The sequence below is a fragment of the Notamacropus eugenii genome, chromosome 6, assembly GCF_028372415.1.
Source record: "Notamacropus eugenii isolate mMacEug1 chromosome 6, mMacEug1.pri_v2, whole genome shotgun sequence".
Lineage (NCBI taxonomy): Eukaryota > Metazoa > Chordata > Mammalia > Diprotodontia > Macropodidae > Notamacropus > Notamacropus eugenii.
The window spans coordinates 171025700-171047543 of record NC_092877.1 but is presented as its reverse complement, the minus strand read 5'-3'; the positions used below and the strand labels follow the sequence as shown (position 1 = coordinate 171047543).

The window sequence follows — 21844 nt, the reverse complement described above, 5'->3', positions numbered from 1 at the left end:
ATTTAGGTATCGAGTATTATTGATGTAACATTTTAAAACATTATGTTAGTAACCGATTACAAAGAAAATTAGGAACAATTAAACACAGACAGAGAAATTTATGTTGTTTGGATTGAGCATGTATGTGTCCATATTTACATAATACACACTTACACCTATTTGTGTATGCATATATCTGCATACATACAGAGAAATGGAGTGTATGTATATACGTATATAACGAAAGTCCCATAATTTAACTATACATTAAATATTAATATCTATTGTACTTATGCATATTTATTCAAATACATTAATAAATATCAATGCAATATAAATAATATAATATTAATTTTATAGTTATGCATGTGTATGTAAGTTTTTGGACTGACTGCATTTATTTTAAGTGTATATATGCAACAATGTATGCATGTCTGAATTCATATATAGATATTTGTTTCGAGGATGTTGTTTTTTATAGTACAAGAGGAGGTGGGGGGGAAATAAATGGTCATTAATTCAAAACAATTTAAAATTAAATGTCCCCCTCAATTTTAAAGGAAAAACAATAACAAAAAAAAGCCAGCAAGAAGTCTTAACCCAAGTAACGGGCAATTATACTTACATACTTTAATTGTGAAGAACTTTGAAAAAGTACCTCCCTCATTTCTGTATTTACATTCTAGATTGTGAATTTCAGATACCAGATAAGAATCTGTTGACAAATTGATGGGTTTTCTGACCCTATTTCTGACTTCAGATCTTTCTGGGAAGTCATTTGCATTATTATTGTTTCCTTGTTTCAGTTGTGTCTTACTTTTCGTAACCTAATTTGGGGTTGTCTTGGAGAACATTTTCGAACCGTCTTCCATTTCCTTCTTCGGCTAATTTTACAGAAGAGGGCGTTAGATACAACAGGATTAAGTGACTTGACTTACCCAAGGTCACATAAGTATCTGAGATCAGATTTGAACTCATTCTTCCTGACTTTAGGACTACAGTTCTATCCAATACCTAGCTCTCTGGGAGGTGGTGCTAAAGGACTACGTTGGGAAATGTTTCAATAGTATTTTTTAAAGGCTGATAAATTTAATGAATTAAATGTATAAAACCATTTCCACAGGTAGACGAAAATATACTGGAAGGAGTACCTGATTGGAACTTTCAAATTTTGAATAAAATCTTTGCTCACTCTTTATATATGATCCTGGATGACTCATTGAGCATCTCATCCTCAATTTCTTTTTCTCTAAAATTAGTGTTGCTATAGGACTTCACAAATATCCATTCTAATCAAAGACCCTATGATACTGTTAAAGTACAAGGTAATAAGGATAGTCCCAGTTGACTCTATGAAATGAATCAGATTTGACTATGCGTTCTACTTCCCCACCCACCCATCCCATCCAATTCTATATGCTTCTTCATAAATGAATGGATGGAAGGATGAAGCATTTATTGGTCAATGACTTTATGTAAAGTAAGGGATGGAAATACAAAACTTGATGAAACTCACATTCTAACTGGGAGATTATGCATATGCAAGTTAGGTAGACAGGTCTTATGATCTCATGATTAATCAGATGGTAATACTCCTACATCCATTTGATTCCAAATGATAACTTATTATAATTTATCATTATCATTATCAGTTCCTGATTTCCATGAGGTTCTGATGCACCTTCCTCCAGTTACTTATCTGCCTCTTGGAAGAATGTCAAAAAATCAATATAAATTGGTAGCTCTCAAAACGTGGACTGGAGTAATGGTGATGGTCTTTTAATAACCTACTAAAGACAAGAGACCTCACAACTAATTTGGTAACATCACAAAGGGAAGTAGGGAAGACCTAGATGGAGGAGGGTTCTTTGTGATTCCTATCATAGCATATCATGCTCATCACTGCCCATTCCTTTTCTCAGTGTCTTCTATACTTACAAAATATCAATTTTTTAAAGCATTAGGCATTCTCAGCATACACAACAAAGATGATGGGCTCTGGCTTAGTTAAATATTTTTCCAATTACGTATAAAAATAATTTTAAATATTTGTTTTTAAAAAGGTAGAGTTCCAAATTATCTCCCTTCTCTTCCCTTTCCCTGAAAGAGCAATCAATTTGCTGTGCATATGCAGAATATATTTTCTTATTAATCATGTTGTGAAAGAAAACACAGACCAAAAAAAATCTAATAAACTTAGAAAAAGTATGCTTCAATTCAGACTCCATCAGTTCTTTCTCTGAAGTTGGAAAGCATTTTTATCATAGGTTCTTTGAAATTGTCAGGTCATTTTATTGCTGCGAAAAGCTGTCATTCACATTTAATCATCACATATCATTGAAGTTATTGTGTACACTCTTTTCCTGGGTCGATAGTAATTTAGAACATTTTTCATATGAGGGTAGATACGTTTGATTTCTTCATATCCTTTGACCATTTATCAATTGTAGAATGACTTTTATTCTTACAAATGTGACTCATTTCTTTGTATATTGAAGAAAAGAGGCCTTTATCAAGGACATTTGCTGTAATTTTTTTTCACACCTATGGTTACTGTATATTTCCCTCCAGTCAATTTTCCCCAGTTTTATACTTTTATCTCTCTCCCTTCATCCTGTCCCTCCTCAAAAGAATTTTGTATCTGACAGTAGTCTTCTCGGTCCACACTTTTTTCTATCAAAACTCACAATTTCTATTATTTCCTTAACCTCCTAATTTTCTGTAGAGTAAGACAGACTTCCATGCCCAAATGAGTTTGAATATTATTCGCTCTTTGAGCCAATTCTGATGGGAATAAGGCTCAAGCCTTGATCTTCTCCACTGTGAAACTCTTTTGTTCTTATTTTATGGGAGATAATTTACACAGTTCTTCTTTTCCCTCCCCCTTCTCCTAGTGCATTCTCTTTCTCACCCTTTAGTGACAGTTTTTTTTTAAGATGACAGTCCATTGTTATCAGCTCAACCCATGCTGTCTATGCATGCTTCTATTTAGTACCAAATAATGGTAAAATTTATAGAAGCTACAATATCATTTCGCTTTATTTTTTTCCATTTTTCTTAAGTTTTCTATTTGAAAAAGCGCATTTTCTATTCAAGTGTTATTTCATAACCAGGAATGCTTGAAAGATTATTAATTCATTAAATATCCATATTTCCGTCAAAGGATTATTATACTCAGTTTTGTTGGGTACATGATTCTTGGAGGTGATCCTAACTCCTTTGTAGTCTGGAATAACATATTCCAAACCCTCACCTCCTAGAATGTAGAAATCACTAAATTTTGGGTTATCCTGACTTTGGCTCCATGATATATGAAATGTATCTTTCCGGCTATTCCTCCTGGATATCCTGAAATTTGACTGTAATATCCCAAGGAGTTTTCATTTTATTATTTCAATAGGTGATAAGTGTGGTTTTTTTCAATTTCCACCTTACTCTTTAGTTCTAGGATACCAAGATAGATTTCTGTGATAATTTCTTTTTTTAGATTTTATAAAAAGTTTATTTGTTTTTAGTTTACAACATTCAGTTCCACAAGCTATTGAATTCCAATTTCACCCCCTCTCCCCAAGACAGCATACAACGTGATATACCCTCTACATATACATTCACATTAGTCATGCTGCAAAGAAGAAATATAACCAATGGAATAAACCATGAGAAAGAACAAAACAAAACAAAACAAAAAACAGAGAGAGCAAACAGTATGTTAAGATCTGCATTCAGACTTCATAATTCTTTCTCTGGATGTGGATAGCATTGTCCATCATGAACCTTATGGAGTTGTCTTAGAATCTTACGAGCAATAAAACATTTTAAAATTAAGGTATGTACAATTTTTACATGTAGCAATATTGCACATTTAATAAACTACAATACGGAGTAAACATAACTTTTATTTTTTTGGATATTTTTATAATAGTTTTATTTATTCATTTTTAGATTTCAACATTCATATCCACAAAATTTTGAGTTCCAATTTTTCTCCCCATCTCTCCTCTCCTCCAACCCCACAAAACCTTGCATTCTGATTACCTCTTCCCTCAATGTGCCCTCTCTTCTATCACCTCTCACCCTTCCCTTATCCCCATCTCCTCCCTTTTCTTGTAGGGCAAGATTAATTTCTATATCCCATTACCTGTATTTATTATTTCCCAGTTATATACAGTAACAATTCTCAACCATCATATTTAATACTTTGAACTCTAACTTCTCTCTCTCCTTCCCTTCCTCCCCACTCATCCCCACTGAGAAGGCAAGCAATTCAATACGGTCTATATATGTGTCGTTTTGCAAGACTTTCATAATAGTCATGTTGTGTAAGACTAAATATATTGCCCTCCATCCTACTATGTCCCCCCCTTTTTTCTACACTCTCATTTGACCTTATCCCTTCTCAAAAGGTTTTACTTCTAGTTACTTCATTCTCCTATTTGCCCTCCTTTCTATCGTCCCCTTCTCCCCTAATTTCTTGTAGTGTAAGATAGATTTTTCATGCCAAATTTAGTGAGCATGTTATTCCCTCCTTAAGCCATATATATGAAGAGAGTGAGCTTGACTATTCCCCTCTCACCTCCTCCCTTTTCTTCTCCATTGAAAGAGAGTTTTCTTATCTCATTTATGAGTGATACTCTGCCCTATTCCGTTTCTCCTTCCAATGTTTTCTTATCTCACCCCTTAATTTTGCTATACTGTTTTTATGGATATCATTTCTTCTGTTTCAACGCAACCTGTACTCTCTGTCTATATATGTATGTATATGTGTGTGTGTGTGCGTGTGTGGGGGTGTGTGTGTGCATAATCCCTCCACCTGCCCAAATACTGAGAAAAGTCCCAAGAGTTATAAATATTATATTTCCATGTAGGAATGTAAACAGTTCAGCTTTAGAAACTACTTTATGATTTCTCTTTCCCGTTTACCTTTTCATGTTTCTCTTGATTCTTGTGTTTGGAAGTCAAATTTTCTATTAAGTTCTGGTCTTTTCATCATGAATGCTTGAAAGTCTTCTATATCATTGAATGGCCATTTTTTCCCCTTGAAGTATTATACACAGTTTTGTTGGGTAGGTGATTCTTGGTTTTAATCCCATTCCTTTAACTTCTGGAACATGGTTTTCCAAGCCTTTCAATCTCTTAATGTAGAAGCTGCCAGATCCTGTGTTGTCCTTATTGTATTTCCACAACACTTGAATTGTTTCTTTCTAGTTGCTTGCACTATTTTCTCCTTGACCTGATAACTCTGAAATTTGACCACAATATTCCTAGCAATTTCTCTTTTAGGGCCTCTTTCAAGAGGTGACTGGTGGATTCATTCAACATTTATTTTGCCCAGTTGTCAGGCCTAGAGGCCTAAGGGCTACCCGAGTCTTACCTTATCTATCGGAGGTCTTCGGCTGGCCAAACCGGATAAACGTATGAGAGAAGAGACTTTCCAGAGTCGAATAAGGGTTAGGCTTTATTCAGGGTCTTGGTTATATGTGCAGGGGGAATTCTTCCTGAGGAGAGAGGAAATCTCCCAAGGAGGCAAAGATCTTACAGTAAGAGAATGGAAGCGGGAGAGGGAGAAGGGAGAGGGAAGAGGGGCCTTCTGTCCTCTAAGGGCCCCTCAGCGCTAAGAGCGCCTTCAGGCTTTCCTGACCCTACTTAAGCTCTCCCGTCGCATAGTTTGCACCTGAATACAGTGCCTGTTAGACAACAATAGGTGTGCTCAGACCATGGATTAATCTCGAGGGCGGAGATGCTCTTCCCCAGCAAGTTTCCCACGGGGAAGAGGGGGAAATGCACGAGATAGCCCGGGTCTCACACCTCAATTCCCAGCTGTTCCCTGGGGGGCCTCATGAGAACTCTAAGGTTTAGAAGTCGTCACCTTTACCTGCCCGAGACTGTCCACATAGAACTGAGCTTACACCCCCAACACCCAGTGGTTCTACAATATCAGGATAGATTTCCCTGATAATTTCATGAAGGATAATAAGGCTATTTTTTTGATCTTGGCTTTCAAGTAGTCCCATGATTTTTAAGTTGTCTCTCCAGGATCTGTTTTCCAGGTCAGCTGTTTTCCAATGAGGTGTTTCACATTATTTTTTCAATTTTTTTGGTTTTCTTTTGTAATTGCTTGGTTTATCATATAGTCATTAGCCTCCCTGAACTCCACTCTTTTTTAAAGAACTATTTTGTTTGGTAAGCTTTTGAACCTCCTTTTCCATTTGGCTAACTCTGCTTTTTAGAGACTTCTTCTCATTGGTTTTTTGGATCTCTTTTTGCAGTTGAGTTAGCCTATTTTTAAAGGGATTATTTTCCTCCGCATTTTTTTAGTTCTCCTTAAGCAAGCTGCTGACTCACGTTTCAAGCTCTTCTATAGCTTGAGCCCATTTTATACTCATTTTGGAGGTATTGGAGGCAGAAAACTTGACTTCCTTTGACAGCATGCATTTTTCTTCCTCATCTGAAAGGATGGAAGGAGATACTTGTTCACCAAGAAAGTAACCTTCTATGGTTTTATTTTTTTCCTTTTGGGGGGCATTTTCCCAGTCATTTACTTGACTTCTTCATTCTTTATCAAGAGGAGAGTCCTAGTCTTCCTACTCCCTCTAGGATTGTGCTCAGGGCAGGGATTCAGATCAGCTCAGTTCCCCCAGAGACTTTAAGCTGGGCCGCTCAAACAATGGACACAGGCTGCCTCTGTGGCCACCATAGACACCCACCACCCGCTGGTTCTGCTGTTGATGCCTCTGCCGCCTCCTGGGGCCAGTGCTGGGGAGACACTGCTCCCCTCTTGCCCAGCTGGGAAAGGCTTCCACACTGACCTTTGAAGCTTTCTTTGTTGCTTGTGGGTTGTGGAATCTGGGAACCTCCCTGCTGGGGATTCAGCCACGAAGCCCTGTTCCAATGCTGTTCCTCCCTGTGCCATGCATGCTGTGCTCTGCTCAGAGTCCCATGGGATAGACATTTCCTGTCAGCGTCCCAGGTTAACTTTGGCTGGGAATGTCTTTCACTCTGTCTTTCTGGGGCTTCTATTGCCCTAGAATTTCTTGAGAGTCACTTTTACAGGTGTTTTGTGGGCTGTGGAGAAGCACTAGAGTGTATATTTCTTTCTACTCCATAATCTTGCCTCTGACCTTTGATAATGTCTTGTAAGAAGATGTGCAGGTTCTTCTTTCACTTTCTATATGGTATTCAGGTAGTCCAATAATTCCTAACATATCTCTCCAAAATCTATTTTGTCGGTCAGTTGTTTTTTCCTACGAAATATTTCACATTTTCTTTATTTTTGTTTTGTTTTATTGTTTCTCCATATCCTATGGAGTCATTAACTCCACTGACCCAGTTCTAACTTTTAAGAAATTATTTTTCAGTGAATTTTTATGCCTTTTTTCCATTTGGCCAATTTAGGTTTTGAAGGTGTTCTTTTCTCTCTCTGTCTGTGTCTCTCTCTCTCTCCCTCTCCCTCTCTCTCTTCTTTCTGTCTCAGTGTGCGTACATGTGCCTCTTTTACCATTTCTCCTGTAATGTCTTTTTTGTTTGCTTCTTCGTTTTTTTGTTTATTTATTAAAAATTTTTAACATTCATTTCCACACAATGTTGAGGTCCAAATTTTCTTCCCCTGTCTCGTCTACCCCCCAAAACGCCATGAATTCTGATTACCCCTTCCCCCAATCTGACCTCCCCTCTAACACCCTTCCCATCCCTTATCCCCATCTTCACTCCTCCTGTAGAGCAAGATAAATACCCATACCCCATTACCTGTATTTCTTATTTTCCAGTTATACACAAAAACAATTCTCAACGTTTTTTCCTAGAATTTTGAGATCCAACTTATTTTCCTTCCTCCTTCCACACGCACTCCCACTGAGAAGGCAAACAGTACAATATAGGCTATATTTATGTAGTTTTACAAATAACTTCCATAGTAGTCGTGTTGTGTAAGATTAATATTTCCCGCCATCCTTTCCTACACCCCATTTCTTCCATTCTCTCTTTTGATCTTGTCAGTCACCGAAAGTGTTTTTTCCTAATTACACCCACCTCCCATTTGCTCTCCCTTATGTCATCTACACCCCCAATGTATCCCCTTCTCCCCTTCTTTCCTGTAGTGTAAGATAGATTTTCATACCCAATAGAGTGAACATGTTATTCCCTCTTTAAGCCAAATGTAATGAGAGTAACCTGGATTTTTCTCCTCTCAACTTTCTCCTATTCTCCTCCTTTGAAAAAGCTTTTTCTTGCCTCTTTTATGAGATAATTTATCCCATTCCATTTCTTCCTTTTTTCTCCAAATATATTCCTCTCCCATTCCTTAATTTTAATTTTTAGATATGATCCTTTAGTATTCAACTCACCCTATGCTCTCTCTCTGTCTCTGTCTCTGTGTTTCTCTCTCTCTCTCTCTCCACATATACATATATATATATATATATATGTATGTATACGTGTATGTATATATGTACATGCAAGTATATGTATGAATATGCACATACATACATATGTGTGTGTATAAAAATATGCGTGTGTGGGTGTATGTGGGTGTGTGTGTAGTGGTGTGAATGTGTGTGTATAATCCATCCAACTACCCAGATAATCAGAAAACTTTCTAGAGTTGCAAACATTATCTTTCCATGGAGGAATGTAAACAGTTCATCTTTAGAAGTCCCAGAAGAGAGCAGAGAAGTGGTACCTAGCAAAGATCACTGTGAGGAAATCACGATCACCACAAGGTAGTTTTGCATCATAAAGCTGTGTGTTGATTTGTGTGCCCTCTGCGAATACATCCTGTTCACATGAGTTGCTGGAATGTATTTCAGGGCCACATGAATCTCCTATGTATGTGTACCCTCCTCTACCATGAGAGGGCATATTCCTTGTACGTAAAGGGGAATGTTTCGTCAAGTTATTTGCTATACTTTTTGATTTAAACACCTTTTGTTTGTAATTAATTAGCTTGACATCCGGCTGGCTGGTAAATGTAAAACTATTGGTGTGAGTTATGGTATTAAGTGAGGGGCTTTGAACCTGGGGTCATTTTACTGAAGGCCCACAGATGTCACACCTAAAATGCAGCTGTTTTATCTCAAAGTCGGAAGGCTTTCGTTCTCTATCATTTAACACTTTACAAGAAAACAAAAAGTCATTTCTCCTATCTTTTCATTTTCCTTAGGACCAAAATATACCTTCTCTGTTTCAAGTCACTTTGACTCACCTCCCATAAAAACCCCCCATAATCTGGCCCTTCTTTACATATCCAACCTCTTTATAGAATCACAAGCACCTGAGAGTTCACCTAATCTAATCCTCTCATTTTACAGATGAGGAAACTGAGGCCCAGCTTTTTTTTTCTTATCTGTTTAACTTTTAATGGTTCTCTTGTTTCTTGTGTTAGAAGGACAAATTTTCTATTCACCTTTGTTCTTTTCATCAAGAAGTATTGAAAATCCTCTATTTCATTGAATGACCATTTTCCCCCTGATGTATTATATTCAGTATTTTTGTATAGGCGAGTATTGGTTTTATTCCCCGTTTTTTGACTTCTGGAATATCATATTCCAAATCCTTTGATCCCTTAATTTAGAAACTGCTAGATCTTGTGCTATCCTGCTTGTATTGCCACAATACTCAAATTATTTCTTTCTAGCTGCTTGCAATATTTTCTCCTCGACCTGGGACCTCTTGAATTTGGCTACAATATAATTGGAGTTTCTCATCATTTCCATAATAGTTATGTTGTACAACTATATTGCTCTCCATCTCACCCTGTCCCCCTTTTCTTCCCTCTTCTTTCATTTGACCTTGTCCCTTCGCAAAAGTGTTTACTTCTATTTGCTCCCTTCTCCCATTTGCCGTCCCTTCTATTATCCTCTTCACCCCACTTTTCCCCTTCTCTACTGCTTTCCTGTAGTGTAAGATAGAAGTAATGGGGGACAGGATAGGATGGAGGGAAATATAGTTAGTCTTTAGCAACACAACTATTATGGAAGTCATTTGCAAAATTACACAGATTTGGCCTATATTAAATTGCTTGCCTTCCAAAGGGAAGGGGTGGGGAGAGAGGGAGGTAAAGAAGTTGGAACTCAAAGTGCTAGGATCAACTGTCGAGTAATGTTCTTGCCACTAGGAAATAAGAAATACAGGTAAAGGGGTATAGAAAGTTATCTTGCCCTTCAGGACAAAAGAGAAGACGGAGACAAAGGCAGAGAGGGATGATAGAAGAGAGAGCAGATTGGGCGTAGGGGCAATTAGAATGCTTGGTGTTTGGGGGGGAGGGGACAAAAGGGGAGAAAATTTGTAACCCAAAATTTTGTTAAAATGAATGCTAAAAGTTAAATAAATAAATTTTTTAAAAAAGTAAAAAAAAAGGAATATTATGAAATATATAATGGGTAATATTGATTACATTAAATTGAAGTTTTTAGCGTAAAGCCAAAGCAAAAAAGATTTAGAAGAAAATAGAGAACTGGTAAAGGATTTTTACAACATTTTTTATGACTTTTTCTGTGATAACAGCCTCATTTCTAAAATATATAGAGAACTGACCCACATTTACAAGAATACACGTCATTTTCCCAGTTGACAAATGGTCAAAGAATATGAACAGATAGTTGTTCAGAGGAAGAAATTAAAGCCATCTGTAAGTATACGAAAAAATGCTCTAAATTGCTATTGAATAAAGATTTCTCTGTATTTTCCCTGAAGTTCAGGGTGTTAACTTTTTCTCCCCAACTAAGTGAATGATACATGTGCTTCAACAACGTAATTGTTTTGATCCTATCCCTCCCCATTAGTGTCGACCTCAAATTGCTCCCTCCTCCCCATGCCCTCCCTTCCATCATCCCCCCACCCTGCTTATTCCCTTATCCCCCACTTTCCTGTATTGTAAGATAGGTTTTCATACCAAAATGAGTGTGCATTTTATTCCTTCCTTTAGTGGTATGTGATGAGAGTAAACTTCATGTTTTTCTCTCACCTCCCCTCTTTTTCTCTCCACTAATGTCTTTTGTTTGCCTCTTTTATGACAGATAATTTGCCCCATTCCATTTCTCTCTTTCTCCTTCCAATATAGTTCTCTCTCTCTGCTTGATTTCATTTTTTTAAGATATGAGCCCATTCTCTTCAATTCACTCTGTGCACTCTGTCTCTATGTGTGTGTGCGTGTGTGCATGTGTGTGTATGTAATCCCACCCAGTACCCAGATACTGAAAAGTTTCAAGAGTTACAAATATTGTCTTTCCATGTAGGAATGTAAACAATTCAACTTTAGTAAGTCCCTTATGACTTCTCTTTGCTGTTCACCTTTTCATGCTTCTCTTCATTCTTGTGTTTGAAAGTCAAATTTTCTTTTCAGCTCTGGTCTTTTCATCAAGAATGCTTGAAAGTCCTCTATTTCATTGAAAGACCAATTCTCCCCCTGAAGTATTCTACTCAGTTTTGCTGGGTAGGTGATTCTTGGTTTTAGTCCTAGTTCCTTTGACTTCTGGAATATCCTATTCCATGCCCTTCAATTCCTTAATGTAGAGGCTGCTAGATCTTGTGTTATCCTGATTGTATTTCCACAATACTTGAATTGTTTCTTTCTAGCTGCTTGCAATATTTTCTCCTTGACGTGGGAACTCTGGAATTTGGCCACAATGTTCCTAGGAGTTTCTCTTTTTGGATCTCTTTCAGGCGGTGTTCTGTGGATTCCTTGAATATTTATTTTGCCCTCTGGTTCAAGAATCTCAGGGCAGTTTTCCTTGATAATTTCATGAAAGATGATGTCTAGGCTCTTTTTTTGATCATACCTTTCAGGTAGTCCCATAATTTTTAAATTGTCTCTCCCGGATCTATTTTCCAGGTCAGTTGTTTTTCCAATGAGATATTTCACATTATCTTCCATTTTTTCATTCTTTTGGTTTTGTTTTGTGATTTCTTGGTTTCTCATAAAGTCCTCAGCCTCCATATGTTCCATTCTAATTTTGAAAGAACTATTTTCTTCAGTGAGCTTTTGAATCTCCTTTTCCATTTGGCTAATTCTGCTTTTGAAAGCATTCTTCTCCTCATTGGCTTTTCGAATCTCGTTTGCCAATTGAGTTAGCCTATTTTTCAAGGTGTTATTTTCTTCAGCGTTTTTTTGGGTGCTGACCTGCTGTTCATGCTTTGACTTCATGTCTTTCATTTCTCTTCCCAGTTTTTCCTCCACCTCTCTAACTTGATTTTCAAAATTCTTTTTGAGCTCTTCCATGGCCTTAGCCCATTGGGTGGGCTGGGACACAGAAGCCTTGACTTCTTATGCAGAGACCCGGTTTATGCAGAGACCTTCAACAATGGATCCAGTCTCCTGCCTACTTGGGGAGCCCTGGTCTGCCGCTGCCTCAGCTTCTGCCTCCTGAGGGGGCCTGAGTTATGGGGGCACCCCACTCCCCTCTCGACCTGCCAAAGAGATCCTCTCACCGACCCCCGTCACCTGTGGGTGGAGGGACCTGCGTGGCCACTGGAGATCCCGTCCCTGAAGCGTGCTCGGATCTGTTCCTCTCGGTGCCACGGCCGCTGCAGGGCTGGGCTGGGCTCCGTGTCCGCAGTGCGACGGACCTTTTGCGAGAGGTTTGCAGGTCCCTCTGGAACAGAAATCTCCTTCGCTTCACTGTTCTGTGGCCTCACTGCTCAAGAATTTGCCGTGAGTTACTTTATACAGATGTTCTATGGGTTGTGGGTTCAGAGCTATGTGTATTTGCGTCTTTCTACTCAGCCATCTTGGCTCCGCCCCCCATAATATTTTTTATCTCTTCTTTGATCATAAATTCCTTCATTCTCCATAAATCTGAAAGATAATCAATTTCTTGGTGTCCTAGTTTGTTTATAGTATCAGACTTTATATTTAAAATGTGTATCCATTTGGACTTTATTTTGATATACAGTGTCTTTTGTTGGTCTACGCTTAGTTTCTGCCATAATATTTTCTAGTTTTCACAGAAGTTTTTGTCATATAGTGAGCTCTTTTCCCAGAAGCTGGAATCTTTCTGTTCATCAAGCAATATATTGACATAATCCTTGTCTATTGTGTCTTCTGTACCCCTCTGTTTCTTAGCCCGTGCTTAATTGTTTTGGTGATTGCTGCTTTGTAATATAATTAAAATGTGGTATGGCTAGATCACGTTCCGTAGCAATTTTTTAAATTCCCTTGATACTCTAGACCTTTTGTTCTCCCAGGGAAATTTTAATATTATTGTTCCAGCTCTATAAAATATTTTTGGTATTTGGTGTGGCACTGAATAAGTAAATTAGTTTAGGTAGAATTGTCATTTTTAATATATTAGCTCAGCCTATCCTTGAGGAACTGATGGGTTTTTTTCCAGTTTAGTTATTATTCATTTATTTTTATTTATTTTAAACAAATTTTATTTGTTTGAAAAGTGTTTTGCAGTTGTGTTCATATGGTTCGTGGTTTTGTTTTGAGAGGTAGATTCTCAAATATATTATGATGTCTACAGTAACTTTAAATGGAATTTCTCTTTCTATCTTTTCTTCTCGGGCTTTGATAGTACTACATAGGAATTCTGAGGATTTTTGTGGGTTCATTTTTATATCTTGAAATTTTGCTAAAGTTGTTTATTATTTAGTAGTTATTTACTTGATTCTCTAACTGTATCAAAGAATGATAACAGTTTTGTCTTTGACTAGTCTAATTCCTTCAATTTCTTTTTCTTCTTTTATCGCTGAAGTTAAGATTTCTAGTATCATGTTGGATATCAGTGTAGATAACGAACATTCTTGTTTCACCCCTGATCTTACTGGAAATTCATCTAGCTTATCACCATTACATGTTATTCTTGTTGGTGGTTTTAGGTAGATGCTACTTATCATTTTAAGGAAGGCACTATTTATTCCTATGCTCTTTAGTGTTTTTAATAGCAATAGGTATTTTGTTTTGTCAAAAGCTTTTTCTGCATCTGTTGAGATAATCAAAAGGTTTCTGTCAATTGATATGATAAAGTATGCTGATGGTTTTCCTGAGTGATCCAGCCCTGAATTCCTGGTACAAATCCTACCTGATCAAAGTGTTTTATTCTTGTAATAACTTGAAATCTCTTTTTAGTATTTTATTTAATATTTTTTGCATCTATATTCACTGCTTAAATTGGTCTATGATTTTCTCTCTGTTTTGACTCTTCCCAGTTTAAGTATCAGTACCTTATTTGTTTCATAAAAACAATTAGGTAGGACTCCACCAATTTTTCCAAATAGTCTATAGGATATTGGAATTAATTGTTCTTTAAATGTTTGGTAGAATCTGTTTGTAAATCCACCTGGCCCTGAAGATTTTCTCCTAGCCTGTTCTTTGATGGCTTGCTCAATTTATTTTTCTTAGATAGGATTATTTAAGTATTTTACTTCCTCTTCTGATAATCTAGGCAATTTGAGCTTTGTTTTTTTAAAACATACTTATCCATTTCACTAAGATTGTGAAATTTATGGGTATACAGTTGGGCAAAATAATTCTTGATTATTGTTTTAATTTCTTTTTCATTGGTAACCTTTTAATTTTTGATGCTGGTGATTTCATTTTCTTATTTTTTTCATTTAATGAAATTAATCATAGGCTTATAAATTTTGTTGTTTTTTTCATAAAATCAGCTCTCAGTTTTATTTATTAGGTTCAACAGTTTCCTTTGTTTCAATTATATTAATCTCTCCTTCAATTTTACATGTTCCTGACTTGATATTTCATTGGAGAGTTTCAATTTTTCTAGCTTTTTCAGTTGCATGCCCAATTCATTGAACTCTTTCTCTGTGTTATTCGTGTAAGCACTCAGAGGTGTAAAATTTCCCCTTACAACTTCTTTTGCTGCATCCCATAAGTTTGGGTATGTTGTCTCACTATTGTCATTTTCCTGAATGAAGTTATTGATTGTTTCTATATTTGTGCTTTCTCTTACTCATTCTTTAGGATTACATTATTTAGTTTCAAATTCATTTTTAGTCTATTTTCCATGGCCCTTTAATACATACGTATTTTATTGCATCATGATGTGAAAAGGATGGGGTTAATATTTCTGGCTTTTTGAACTGGATTGTGAATTTTTTGTACCCTAGCACGTGGTCAACGTTTGTGTATGTGCCAGTAGCACTGAAAAAAGTTATATTCATTTATATCCTCATTTAATTTTCTCCAGACTTCTACCATATCTAACTTTTCTAAGGTTCCATCCACCTCCTTAACTTCTTTCTTGTTTATTTTGAGGTTAGATTTATCAATTTCAGATAGGGGAAGTTTGAGGTCCCCCACTAGTATAATTTTGCTCTCTATTTCTTCATGTAACGCCCTTAATTTCTACTTTAAGAATTTGGAAGCTATAGTGATTGGTGCATGTATGTTCAATAAGTATATTACTTCATTATCTTATGTGTCTTTTAAGAGAATATTATTTGTTTCCTTTTCTCTTTTAATTAGATCTATTTTTTTTCTTCTGAGATTAGAATTGCACGCATGCTACTTTTACTTCAGCTGAAATAAAATGTATTCTATCATAGCCTTTCACCTTCACACTGTGTGTATCTCCGTTTGAAATGTGTTTCTTGTAAACAACTTATTGTAGGCTTGTGATTCTTAATCCATTCTGTTATCCACTTCCGTTTTATGGGATAGTTCAACCCATTCACATTCACAGTTATAATTACCAGCTTTTTCTTTCTCTTCACAATATCCCTCCCATTTATTTTTTTTTATCCCTTTCCCTTCTCAAAAGTTTTGCTTTTGACCACCACTTCCCTTAATCTTCCTTCCTTTCTCTCAGCCCCCTTTTCTTTTCTTTCTTTTTTCCCTTACTAAGTCTTCTCCGCTTTCTATACGTTCCTCCCTTTTCTTTCCCTTTTTCCCTCCTACTGCCTGTATGCCAAGTTAAATTTCTATACTTAACAGTATGATTTTCCCTCCTTGAATCTCCTGAAAGTAAAGTTCAAACAATGCTCATCTAGCTCCCTTCTTTTTCTGTTATATTTTTGTGCCTCTTTAATGTATGTTTTTCTGCTTCCTCCTTTCCTCATCTTCCATTTCAATCCCTTTGAGCCCCTTAATTAGGTTTTTATCACCATCTCAGTTAATTTATACCCACAACTCTATGTATATCCCTTTGAAATGTTGGAATAAAATTACAGTTCTCAAGATTTACAAGTATCATCCTCTTATATAAGTATGTAAACATCTTACCCTTGCTGAATCACAATGGTTCTTTTCCTGTTTTTATTCCTTGTTTATCTTTTTATGCCTCTCTTAAATCCTGTATTTGAAGATCAGGTTTTCCATTGAGTTCTAGCCATTTCATCAGGAAAGTCTGGAAGTCCCCTACGTAATTGAATGCCCATTATCTCCCCTGAAAGACCATACCCAGTTTCACTTGGTAGTTGATTCTTGGTTATAATCCAAGCTCCTTTGTCTTATGATCATAAAGGGCTTAGAGAAAAAAGTGTTATGATATGTCTGTTTCAAGGAAATTGAAATGTTTAGTCTTAGAAAGACAGTTTCAAGAAAGTTATATAGGAAATATGAGAAAAGGCCCTTCTCATCCAGGCATTGTATATTTTCTTTACGAGATGAAAGTTTCAATGAAAAAATCAAATTATAAAATGCAGTGTCAAATTTTGTGTTAGATGAACAGACATCTTGAGACATTTTAGAGAAGAGTCAAATGAGAATATCTCATAGGTCCATAATTATTTTTCTGTTTCAAAGTCAGCATTATTTGGAAAAGGAAACATTTAACCTTCAAAAACTGATATTACTAATAGTTTCATTCAATTTTTTATAATATTAAATATTTAAAAAAAAATTGGACAAATGGAAAAGGATATACAAAAAGTAACTGGAGGAAATATTTCCTTAAAAGAAACAGTTGGACATCCGGAAAGGGAGATGCACACGTTAACTGAAGAAAATTTGTTAAAAATTAGAAATGGGCAAGTAGAAGCTAATGAGTCTATGTGACATCAGGAATCAGTCAAACAAAATCTAAACGATGAAAAGATGGAATAATATGCAAAATATCTAATTGTAAAAAACACCTCACATGGAAAATAGGTCCAGGAGATAAAATTTAGAGATTATTGGTATACTAGAAAGCCATGATGAAATAAAGAACGTGGATAATATCTTCCAAGAAAGTATCAAGGAAAACTGTCCAAAAGTCCTCCAGAGGGAAAAATAGTTATTGAAACAATCCACTGTTCACCTGAAATGAATCCAAAACTAAAACCACCAGGGAATATCATTGCCAAAATCCAGAAATATCAAGTGAAGGAGAAAATATTACAGACATCCAAAAAGAAACCATCCAAATATTGAGGAAGGTTAAATGTTTCCTTTTAACCTATAAAATATTTGGGAGTCTACCTGTTAAAACAAACCCAGGGACTATTTGAACATAATTGCAAAACACTCTTCGCACAAATAAAGTCATATCTATACAAATGGAAAAACATCAGTTGCTCATGGGTCAGCCGAGATAATATAGTAAAAATAACAATTTTATCTAAATTAGTGTACTTGTTCAGTGCCATACCAATCAGCCTATCAGATAATTATTTTCTAGAGCAAGAAAAAAATATCAAAATTCATCTGGAAGAACAAAATGTCCAAAGTATCAAGGAAATTGTATGTGTGTGTGCGTGTATGTATACACACATATATGTATCTATGTGTTGTAAGCATTTATGAATGTATGTGTATATAAATATAGATATGTACATGCAAACCTTAAGACATGTAAATGTACATACATACAAACATACGTACATATGTCTTCTTAATTCAGAAAGAAAGGAGGGCAAGGGGATTAGAGGGAAAGAGCAGGAGAAGGGTGTGTTGGTTTTAAAGGGTGGGTTGGTTAAGGAATAGGAGGGCAAGTTATTGGGTAGAAGTAAAACAGAAGAGTGAGAAGAGATGGGGTATATGGTGAGAAAAATACGGAGGAAAAATAGGAAGCAGAAAAATAAACAGGTAAGTGTAGCTGAGAATGTGAATGGTTCAAATTTACCCATAAAACAGAAACGGATTGCAGATACAAATTTAAATTCAACAAAATATTGCTTTCATGAAACCTTATAAAAATAAGGGCTACACGCAAAGATAAAATAGAGGGCAGGAGTAGAATTTATTGTGCAAAAAGAAAGTAGAGATAGAAATCATGATCCTCAATAAACAAAGTTAAAATAGGTGCAATCAATTTGAAATGTTGTTTTAGACCATTTAAATTCCCTAACCAATATAAAATACCAGCGTGTATACCTGCCAAAACAGAGACAGCAAGTATATGGACATAAATTTATAACACATTTTATACAAATAAACTCAGATCTAAATAATTGAAATATTATATATTGTTATTGTTATGCCAATACAATTTTTTAAAACAATTACAGTTTCACTTAATTTATTGAATATAATCACAATTTAATTACTAACAAATTGCTTTACTGAGTTTGAAATAACCACAAAGTTCATTTGGAAGAGTAAAAGGTCAGGAACTTCGAAGTAACCAGGGGAGGAAATATATATAAATGAAGTAGATCCTTCAGTATCAGAACAAACAATTTTTTAAGACGGAGCATTGGTTAAGTATAAAAGATAAATGAAATTATTTTTAAGTAAAATATGTTCTTGCATAAGTAAAATCTATGAAGTCAAGAAGAGAAGGAATGCAGAAAATTGAGGAGAAAATTTCCTCTCACATAGGATATGATTGGTTTGGAATATAGTTGTGGTGAAGGATAAAAATGCAAAGGCTTTGGCCTATTAAGGACCTATTTAATTAACCTTCAGAGAAACAGATGAAAAGTGGAAATAAGCATAGTAGCATCTTATGTATATGTATATGGGAGTATATATGCATAACTATGTATGCATGTGTATGTATGTACGTATGTAAACCTCCATCTTTAGGGCGGGAGGAGAGGGGAATGGATGAGAAAAATAAAGTAATAAATGCACAGAAGAGAATAAGGAAAGCCAACAAGGAAGTAAAGAAAGCTTGGTAGCTTTGAAAACTCAATGTGTGCTATTTCTTATATGTATTTGCTTAAAACAGAAATGTATTGTTTTACGTTGAATCCTCTCATGGTCTGCTGTACATGGTGATGTTTTTTTCTCATTTTTGTCTTTAAAAAATCAAAGACAAAATCAAAAACAAAGCAAAACTGAAATGAATGCTTCTCAGAAGACGGAGAAAAGAAACAAGTCGAATAAATGATAGTATCACTACCAGACCAAAGTTTGGAATTTTTCCTGTTCTTTCTGTCCCATCTGAAGGTAGCAGAACTATTTTCAAGCAGGTAGTGCTCATGCAGACTTTTTCTTATTTCATTTATCTAGTTGTGAATTTTATCAATTTTTCATTTACTGTCATTTTTTTCATTTTGGGCACATTAATACCACTGTGTATGTTGGTTCGCACTCACATCTCAACTCTACCTGTAAACTTAAAATATCTCCTTTTTAATCCTTACATGGTCAAAAAATAATTTTAGAAAAAATTAAGAAAACATATCAATCTTGTCCACATATCTGTTTTATCCTGCAAGGATAGTAGATTATCTTGTTGTCAAGAGGTGAACAACTTCATCAGTATTCTAGAGTAATAATTAGCTCTAAAATGCATTGAACCTAGTTCTTAAATCTTCATACCACTTTATTGTCATTATTCATTCTGCTGATTCTCATCATTTTATGGGTGAATTCTTTTCATCCTTATCTCTCTCTCTCTCTCTCTCTCAGAAACCTCCATCTCGCTTTATTTCTTTTCACAAATATAGGTAGAATTGGGATATATTTGATGACGGAGATAACACATGCAAACATATTTTAAGAGATACAAGTATAAGGAAAATTTGTCGTTTCTAGAAAGATATAGAGAAGAGATGGCAGAAAGCCATAGTGGACAGATGTGGGGTCATTCTCACAAATAAAAGCAACATTTACCATGTCCCTTAGATAGTCACTGTGTAACTCATTGGTACTTTCAACTACAATCTAAGTGTTACGAATTTGGTGGCCATTAATATGTCTTGATAATGAAAGATAAGACCAGACCTTGTTACCAAAAATTACTAAAAATCAATGAACATTTTCCTTTTTTCCACATTTGTTGTTCTAGGCAGAATGATGCCTACATAAAGAAGCTTACCTTTGAGAAAACAAAGTATTATTTTTTAATATGTGATAACTTGATTCGTTGCTCAAACATTCTCATTTTCAGAATGAGTTGTGGACAAAGTGAGATTTGAGGATTTTTGTTTTTTTCTTGATATTTCCTTTGCTCTCTGATTTGACATATTTGCTCTATCTTAATTGATGTGAATAAAATATTTTCATTCTTTTGAGAGCATTACAGCAAATCACTTTGTGGGAGTTATCACTGATTAAAACAAAAGAACTAAAAGTTGCGTAACACAAGGTCAAAAGAACAGAGATGTATATCACCCACTGGCTTGCATCTTTTGAATTATCCATTATAATAATAAAAATGGAATTTTATTATGACTGAATAAAAGAATGTAAAGATACTCTCAAGAAACAAGATGACTTTGGTGACTCTGGTCTCTGGGGAAGCACTAGGGTTGAGGCTGCTATCATGAAGGTGTCAGACTTGCCTGTGGTGTCTGTTTAACACAAGCACGATGTAGCTACTGGTCATGAATCACACAAACACAGCATCATAAAGTGATTTCCAAATCACAAAGTTCAAGGTAGTGAAAGTATATCTGTTTATAGAACAATAGCCTTGATTCCTCTTCACAATCACATCTACCAACAGATGTAGTATCCATATGAAGAAACGGAGTGTAACAATATATTGTGGAGCTCTGGTTTTGAGCTCTGCCCATTTAGAGCTGCAGGAATTAATGGTGATGGCTTGGAAGAAACTCATGAGGCAGGTAGTACAAAGGGAAAGACTCCGGGGAACTCTTTGCACTATGATTTTGCAACCAATATCATCCAGGAAAATTTTCTGAATGCAAGCCTGGATTGCCCATGAAACTCCTCTGAAGATAATCACCAAAATGTTGGAAATGGCCAAATTAGTGAAAATCAAGTCACTCAGTCCTGTCTTTTGACTATCAATTAAATTACAGCCATTCGGGGGAAGGAATAAACCATTCCCTAGCACTCCTACTGTAATCTGAAGAATGTAGATAATGCAGAGAACATCCTCATAAGAACGCATTCCTTATCCTCTTGGAGAGAAAAATGGTAGACAGATCTAATGTGACCCGGGCGAAAAGAGAAAAGTTTCTGTGATTTAATCAGTTTTACCAAATGGGATTCCATCCACTCCTCACTAATAAGATGATCTTCAGTAAACCTTCCTTCTTAAGGAGTTAAGACAGTTTTGAAAAAATGTTTTATTTTAGCTTTATTTTGAGATCAATGGCATCAATATTCTTATGCTTGTGCATTGTAAAATGCCTGCACCTCTAAGTAAGGATCATTATTTTATCATATTTTTCCTTCTCCATGTGTGTGTTCCTCTACTTAAATCTATATGTCATTTTTAAAGTCATTGATATTTTAGAGATTATACAGAGTTTAAAGAAAGGGGAGATATAGGGTTTAGAGGAAAGAAATATGGTAAAATGTACATATCAAGGCAATTGAAATGTTTAGTCAAGAAGAGATGGATTTAAGGAAACGATAGGAAATCTGAGAAAATATCTCTATCTTTTGAGCATTCTGCATTTCATTTTAGAAGTTAACATTTCAATGAGGAAATCAAATTATAAAAATTCAGTGTTAAATTGAGTGATAGATGAGCAATAATTTTAGAGAATATCAGAAAACTCAAATATGAATGCCTCATAAGTTTAATTTTTTTCCGTTTTCCCCAAAGTCAGGACAGCAATATTACTT

At 35.6% G+C, this 21844-nt stretch overlaps 1 pseudogene; it reads right to left on the bottom strand.

Moving 5' to 3' along the window:
• The window catches only part of LOC140512181 (vomeronasal type-1 receptor 4-like), a 30109-nt pseudogene extending 8948 nt beyond the window's left edge, over positions 1–21161 (bottom strand).
• Positions 21162–21844: the final 683 nt, after the last annotated feature.